At 43.0% G+C, this 7500-nt stretch overlaps 1 long non-coding RNA gene across 1 annotated transcript in view; it reads left to right on the plus strand.

Moving 5' to 3' along the window:
* LOC124013437 overlaps positions 1-7500 on the plus strand; it is a 79625-nt gene that overhangs the window by 69985 nt on the left and 2140 nt on the right. Inside the window, exon 3 of the long non-coding RNA XR_006834867.1 lies at positions 6597-6664. This is a non-coding gene — a long non-coding RNA (uncharacterized LOC124013437). The remainder of the gene's footprint in view (positions 1-6596; positions 6665-7500) is intronic.

A 7500-nucleotide genomic window follows, 5' to 3' on the forward strand; every position in this document is an offset into this window, starting at 1 on the left:
AACCGCTATCACTACCATCATCATTACTTCTACCACCACCACCACCACCACTAAACTGCTATCACTACCATCATCATTACTACTACCATCATCAGTACTACGACAACTACCATCACCACCACCACTACCATCATCATTACTACTACCACTACCATCATCATTACTACTACCATCATCATTACCACCACCACCACCACCACTAAACTGCTATCACTACCATCATCATTACTACTACCATCACCATCATCATTACTTCTACCACCACCACCACCACCACCACTAAACTGCTATCACTACCATCATCATTACTACTACCACTACCATCATCATTACTTCTACCACCACCACCACCACCACCACCACCACCACCACTAAACTGCTATCACTACCATCATCATTACTACTACCATCATCATTACTACTACCATCATCATTACTACTACCATCACCATCATCATTACTTCTACCACCACCACCACCACCACCACTAAACTGCTATCACTACCATCACCCTACTACCCATACCACTACTATTAGAATAATACTACTAATAATAACAATAGTACTAATTATGACTAAGTTACTGTTTACTATACAGATGTTATTATTCAGTGTCCCTCAGGCTATGGCAGGCAAATACATATTTGGCTGCAAGAGGAGCCATTGCTCCTTCAACCATTAGTATTTTTTTGTTTTTTAGAATACATTTGGAATAAATGTAGTCATTTCTGTGAATAATGAATCTCTTGGTGAGGAATATTTCTTACAGTAAAGGATAATGTGTATCTCTGTTTCTACCTCCCCTGTCATGCAGTGACCACATACACACTCCTCTTTGGGTAGCCATGTCTTTTTATGTCTGCCGGTTTCTATTGCCAATCGGTGGTCACTCAGCCTGTACTTGGTAACGATCTGTCTCTGATTCGTATCTCTGACTGAGTAGAGATAATCAGCCAATTCATATTCTCTGTTTAGTGCCAGATAGCAATTTAGTCGGCTTTGGGATTTTGTTGAGTTTTTCCAATGTCGTAGATATGAGTCCTTTGATTGGTTCATGATTTTGTTTATTGGAATTCTTTCTTTAGAAGCATTGCTGGTGTCAGCTTGGTTTGTGAGGTCCAACACCAGCTGACTGAGAGGGCTTGTTTCTGGGCTCAACTCTTGGTTTTGAAGTGCTTTAAATTGGAGACTTGAATTTGGACTTGAATTTTAATATTTAATATTTAAAAAATATTTTCTGTATTTTCAATTCCACTGGCAATGGACCCAATTCTGTCCTAAATGCGTTAGTTGGTGTATTTCTTTGGACTGACAGAATTCTACATGTAGGGCTTCAATTCGATTTTTGTCCCATATTTTAAAGTCCAGTTTATTAAGTGGCCCCCAAACTATTGGTAGGATTACACTGTCAAATATTTGGGTCCAAATTCTAATTGGGATGTTGATTTTGAATAATTAGAATTAGGAGGTGACACTGTGGATGAACCCAGACAGGGTGGTGGGAATTAGTGCTTTTACACCTGCATTGTCTGCTGTTTGGGGTTTTAGGCTGGGTTTCTGTACAGCACTTTGTGACATCAGCTGATGTACGAAGGGCTATATAAATAAATTTGATTTGATTTGATTTGAATTAGGAGGTGACACTGTGGATGAACCCAGACAGGGCAGTGGGAATTAGGAGGTGACACTGTGGATGAACCCAGACAGGGCAGTGGGAATTAGGAGGTGACACTGTGGGTAAACCTGGCCGTAATCGTAGGTTGCAGATGCAACCTTCTCTGAAGGCAGTTACATACACACATATACTCTCAGGGAGCTGGGGGTTAGAGAGCAATGGTGGTCAATGCTGTTTAAAATTAGGTAGGAAGATGAGGCATATTTCTATTACAGCATATTGGATGACTGTCATTCATATTCCATTCACCCAGTTCAATGTAACATCAATAGGTTTAGGCTACTACATGATAATCACGTTTTCCCTATACCCATCATGAGGTTGCTACAACCTAGCGTATGAATGAAATATTTACAACGTAGGTGCACACATGTGGGGAGAAACATTTGAAGTGACAGACAGTGACACATTCAATACCGCCTTGCACACTCTTGCCTGCATGTAGCTGATCAAGAGTGTAGTCATTAGTCCAACAGTTGCAAAAGGAGCGTTTCTATTGGACAAATTCAGGTATGTTTATTCCCGTTTTTGTTTCGTTTGCTTGCGGTTAAGAAACGTATTTCAACAGAATCGGAATGAATACACCTCTGATCACCCATAAATGCAGTTCACTTTCATAACAGCCACGTTGTATTCCTTCTCGTATCTATGCGCTTTATTCCTCTCGACTGTTACCTTGACAACGCACAACACATCACCTGTATGTAACCCGGGCTGAAAAAAACCCCTTTCCAAGCCAAACCATACCATGACCTCTATACATACACGTTAATCCTCGTTGTCAACATATTAGCTAATGTAACGTCATAGTCATCATAGCTAATATAACTAACGTGTTAGTAAACCCTGCCAGCTATAGCATCCCTCTGTTTTGGCAAGCTGTTTCAGTAGGCAAAACTAGCTATCTGCATTTGCTAACTAAGTAAGTGAAGAAAAAAACGAAATATCTCTCTCTTGCTTCTTCATTTTGGAAGAAATGAATTTGTTCAAAAATGTTCAACGATTGTCTTTCTCTCTCTTTGAGTCAGGCGGCAGGTAGCCTAGTGGTTAGAGCTTGCCAGTAACTAGTCTAGTGGTTAGAGCATCCAGTAACCAGCAGGTAGTCTGTGGTTAGAGCGTTGTGCCAGTAACCAGCAGGTAGTCTAGTGGTTATAGTGTTGTGCCATTAACCAGCAGGTAGTGGTTAGAGCGTTGTGCCAAACCAGCAGGTAGTCTAGTGGTTAGAGCATTAGGTCAGTAACCAGCAGGTAGTTAGTGCTAACTAAGTGGTTAAGTGAAGAAAAAAGAGCGTATCTCTCTAGTGGTTCTAGATTTTGGAAGAAATGAATTTGTTCAAAAATGTTCAACGATTGTCTTTCTCTCTCTTTGAGTCAGGCGGCAGGTAGCCTAGTGGTTAGAGCGTTGTGCCAGTAACCAGCAGGTAGTCTAGTGGTTAGAGCGTTGTGCCAGTAACCAGCAGGTAGCCTAGTGGTTATAGTGTTGTGCCATTAACCAGGTTTAGGTTAGAGCGTTGTAGTAACCAGTAGGTAGTTAAGTAACCAGCAGGTAGTCTAGTGGTTAGCAGGTAGCCAGCAGGTGGCCTAGTGGTTAGAGCGTTGGACTAGTAACCAGCAGCGTTGTGCCAGTAACAGGTAGCCTAGTGGTTAGAGCAGCAGGTAGCCTAGTGGTTAGTGGTTAGAGTGTTGTGCCAGTAACCAGCAGGTAGCCTAGTGGTTAGAGCTTTGGACTAGTAACCAGCAGGTAGTCTAGTGGTTAGCGCGTTGGACTAGTAACCGTAAAGGTTGCTAGATCAAACCCCCGAGCTGACAAGATAAAAATATGTTGTTCTGTCCCTGAACAAGGCAGTTAACCCACTGTTCCTAGGCTGTCATTGTAAAACAGAAATCTTAACTGACTTGCCTAGTTAAATAAATAAAAACTACTCACCACATTTTATGAACTGCAGTGCTAGCTAGTGGTTAGAGCATTAGGTCAGTAACCAGCAGGTAGCCTAGTGGTTAGAGCGTTGTGCCAGTAACCAGCAGGTAGCCTAGTGGTTAGAGCATTGTGCCAGTAACCAGCAGGTAGCCTAGTGCTTAGTTAGTAACCAGCAGGTAGCCTAGTGGTTAGAGCGTTGTGCCAGTAACCAGCAGGTAGCCTAGTGGTTAGAGCGTTGTGCCAGTAACCAGCAGGTAGCCTAGTGGTTAGAGCGTTGTGCCAGTAACCAGCAGGTAGCCTAGTGGTTAGAGCGTTGTGCCAGTAACCAGCAGGTAGCCTAGTGGTTAGAGCGTTGTGCCAGTAACCAGCAGGTAGTCTAGTGGTTAGAGCGTTGTGCCAGTAACTGTGTTACTCCTGTGTGCTATCTCCCCTGAACGTAGCTTATGCTTTCAGTACTAGATTCATTTTCTGATCCTTTGATTGGCTGGACAACATGTCAGTTCATACTGCAAAAGCTCTGATAGGTTGGAGGATGTCCTCCAGAAGTTGTTATATTTACTGTGGAAGTCTATGGAAGGGGGTGAGATCCATGAGCTTCCTGTGTTTTGTATTGAAAATCAATGTACCCAGAGGAGGACGGAAGCTATCTGTCCTCCGGCTACACCATGGTGCTACCCTACAGAGTGCTGTTGAGGCTACTGTAGATCCTTCATTGCAAAACAGTGTTTTAATCTATAATTTGGTGAAGTGATTATATTTACTATAGTTTTATTTTTTAATGAAATTCACTGAGGATGGTCCTCCCCTTCCTCCTCTGAGGAGCCTCCTCTGAAGAGAGAGAGGTACAATGCAGCAGAGCAGACGCAATACCCACAATACCCACAATACCCACAATACCCACAATACCCACCGAAATAGAAATGCTATCTATGTGAGAAACACTATCCTATGTGGACTGTTGAGAGGACACAGGCAGTTATCTATTAGACAAAACCAATAGCTAGTTGGTCTGCTACACTGTTAATCAGCTAACACTGACAACACGACTACAGCAGTAGAGAGAGAGAGAGACGTTATGCTACGTGGATGGCAGCAGTGACATCCTTTAAAATTAGATGACATTCAATTATAACTGTTACGGGGTCTCGACAGCAACAGTGTGAAGCTAGGCTACGACGATAATCAGCTAGTACCATTATGCTAATTTAAATGGTTGCCTAATTTTTTATGTATTGCGAGGTGTGGTGTGTGTGAGTGAGTGAGTGTGTGTGTGTGTGTGTGTGTGTGTGTGTGTGTGTGTGTGTGTGTGTGTGTGTGTGTGTGTGTGTGTGTGTGTGTGTGTGTGTGTGTGTGTGTGTGTGTGTGTGTGTGTGTGTGTGTGTGTGTGTGTGTGTGTGTGATTAGCCTGATAAGCAGGGAGAGTTCACTCCTCTGTCAACATGAAAGGTCTGTTGATGTCTTCATCAGGAGCCTGGCTACCTCCTGTGTGTTATCTCCCCTGAACGAGGTCCTGGCTACCTCCTGTGTGTTATCTCCCATAGACGAGGTCCTGGCTACCTCCTGTGTGCTATCTCCCCTAGACGAGGTCCTGGCTATACCTCCTGTGTGTTATCTCCCCTGGACGAGGTCCTGGCTACCTCCTGTGTGTTATCTCCCCTAGACGAGGTCCTGGCTACCTCCTGTGTGTTATCTCCCCTAGACGAGGTCCTGGCTACCTCCTGTGTGCTATCTCCCCTAGACGAGGTCCTGGCTACCTCCTGTGTGCTATCTCCCCTAGACGAGGTCCTGGCTACCTCCTGTGTGTTATCTCCCCTAGACGAGGTCCTGGCTACCTCCTGTGTGTTATCTCCCCTAGACGAGGTCCTGGCTATACCTCCTGTGTGTTATCTCCCCTAGACGAGTTCCTGGCTACCTCCTGTGTGCTATCTCCCCTAGACAAGGTCCTGGCTACCTCCTGTGTGTTATCTCCCCTCCCTGGCTACCTCCTGTGTTATCTCCCCTAGACAAGGTCCTGGCTACCTCCTGTGTGTTATCTCCCCTAGACGAGGTCCTGGCTACCTCCTGTGTGCTATCTCCCCTAGACGAGGTCCTGGCATCCTCGCATACTCTCTCCTCACCTCCCACTCAAAACCCATTGGAGAAGAAGACCAGAATCTTAATCTCCTTCTCCAAAACGGTTGAAAAGGAGGCGAGGAATCATAATAAGACAGAGGTCCATGTCTGATAAGTAGACAGTAGGTATAGCGCTCCACCTAGTGGCCATCATCAGATATGACATATAGGTGTGCGTCCCAATTATCATAGTGCACTATAAAAGGAATGTAGTGCACTATAAAGGGAATGTAGAGCACTATAAAGAGAATGTAGTGCACTATAAAGGGAATGTAGTGCACTATGAAGGGAATGTAGTGCACTATAAAGGGAATGTAGTGCACTATAAAGGGAATGTAGTGCACTATAAAGGGAATGTAGTGCACTATAAAGGGAATGTAGTGCACTGTAAAGGGAATGTAGTGCACTATGAAGGGAATGTAGTGCACTGTAAAGGGAATGTAGTGCACTATAAAGGGAATGTAGTGCACTATAAAAGGAATGTAGTGCACTATGAAGGAATGTAGTGCACTGTTTAAAGGGAATGTAGTGCACTATAAAGGGAATGTAGTGCACTATAAAAGGAATGTAGTGCACTATGAAGGGAATGTAGTGCACTATAAAGGCAATGTAGTGCACTATGAAGGGAATGTAGTGCACTATAAAAGGAATGTAGTGCACTATGAAGGGAATGTAGTGCACTATGAAGGGAATATAGTGCACTATAAAGGCAATGTAGTGCACTATGAAGGGAATGTACTGCACTATAAAGGCAATGTAGTGCACTATGAAGGGCTGGCTGGCTGTCTCTCCTCATGTCCTGGTCATCTCTCATTTATCTGACGGTGTGTCTCTCCTCATGTCCTGGTCATCTCTCATTTATCTGACGGTGTGTCTCTCCTCTCGTTCTCAGGCGGCTGTGCTATCATCCGTCCTCCCAGAGATGGAGGGATAAGGTACAGAGGACTGACCCAAGAGCAGGTAGGGGCCACAGCTGGTTTATTTACTATACTTGATTGTAACATTGTGTAGATCAGCTAAAACATCATGTAGATCAGTGATAACATCATGTCGATCAGCTATAACAGCTATAACATCATGAAGATCTGCTGTAACAGCTATAACATAATGTAGATCAGCTATAACATCATGTAGATCAGCTATAACATCATGTAGATCAGCTATAACATCATGTAGATCAGCTATAACATCATGTAGATCAGCTATAACATCATCATGTAGATCAGTGATAACATCATGTAGATCAGCTATAACATCTATAACATCATGTAGATCAGCTATAACATCATGTAGATCAGCTATAACATCAGCTGTAGATCAGATCATGCTATAACATCATGTAGATCAGCTATAACATCATGTAGATCAGCAGCTATAACAGCTATAACATCATGTAGATCAGCTATAACTTCATGTAGATAAGCTATAACATCATGTAGATCAGCTATAACACCGTGTAGATCAGCTATAACAGCTATAACATCATGTAGATCCGCTATAACAGCTATAACATCATGTAGATCAGCTATAACAGCTGTAACATCATGTAGATCAGCTATAGCATCATGTAGATCAGCTATAACAGCTATAACATCATGTAGATCAGCTATAACAGCTATAACATCATGTAGATCAGCTATAACATCTGTAACATCATCATGTAGATCAGCTATAACATTGTGTAGATCAGCTATAACAGCTATAACATCATGTAGATCAGCTATAACATCATGTAGATCAGCTATAACAGCTATAACATCATCATGTAGATCAGCTATAACATCATGTAGATCAGC

The sequence above is a fragment of the Oncorhynchus gorbuscha genome, linkage group LG24, assembly GCF_021184085.1.
Source record: "Oncorhynchus gorbuscha isolate QuinsamMale2020 ecotype Even-year linkage group LG24, OgorEven_v1.0, whole genome shotgun sequence".
Classification (NCBI taxonomy): Eukaryota; Metazoa; Chordata; class Actinopteri; order Salmoniformes; family Salmonidae; genus Oncorhynchus; species Oncorhynchus gorbuscha.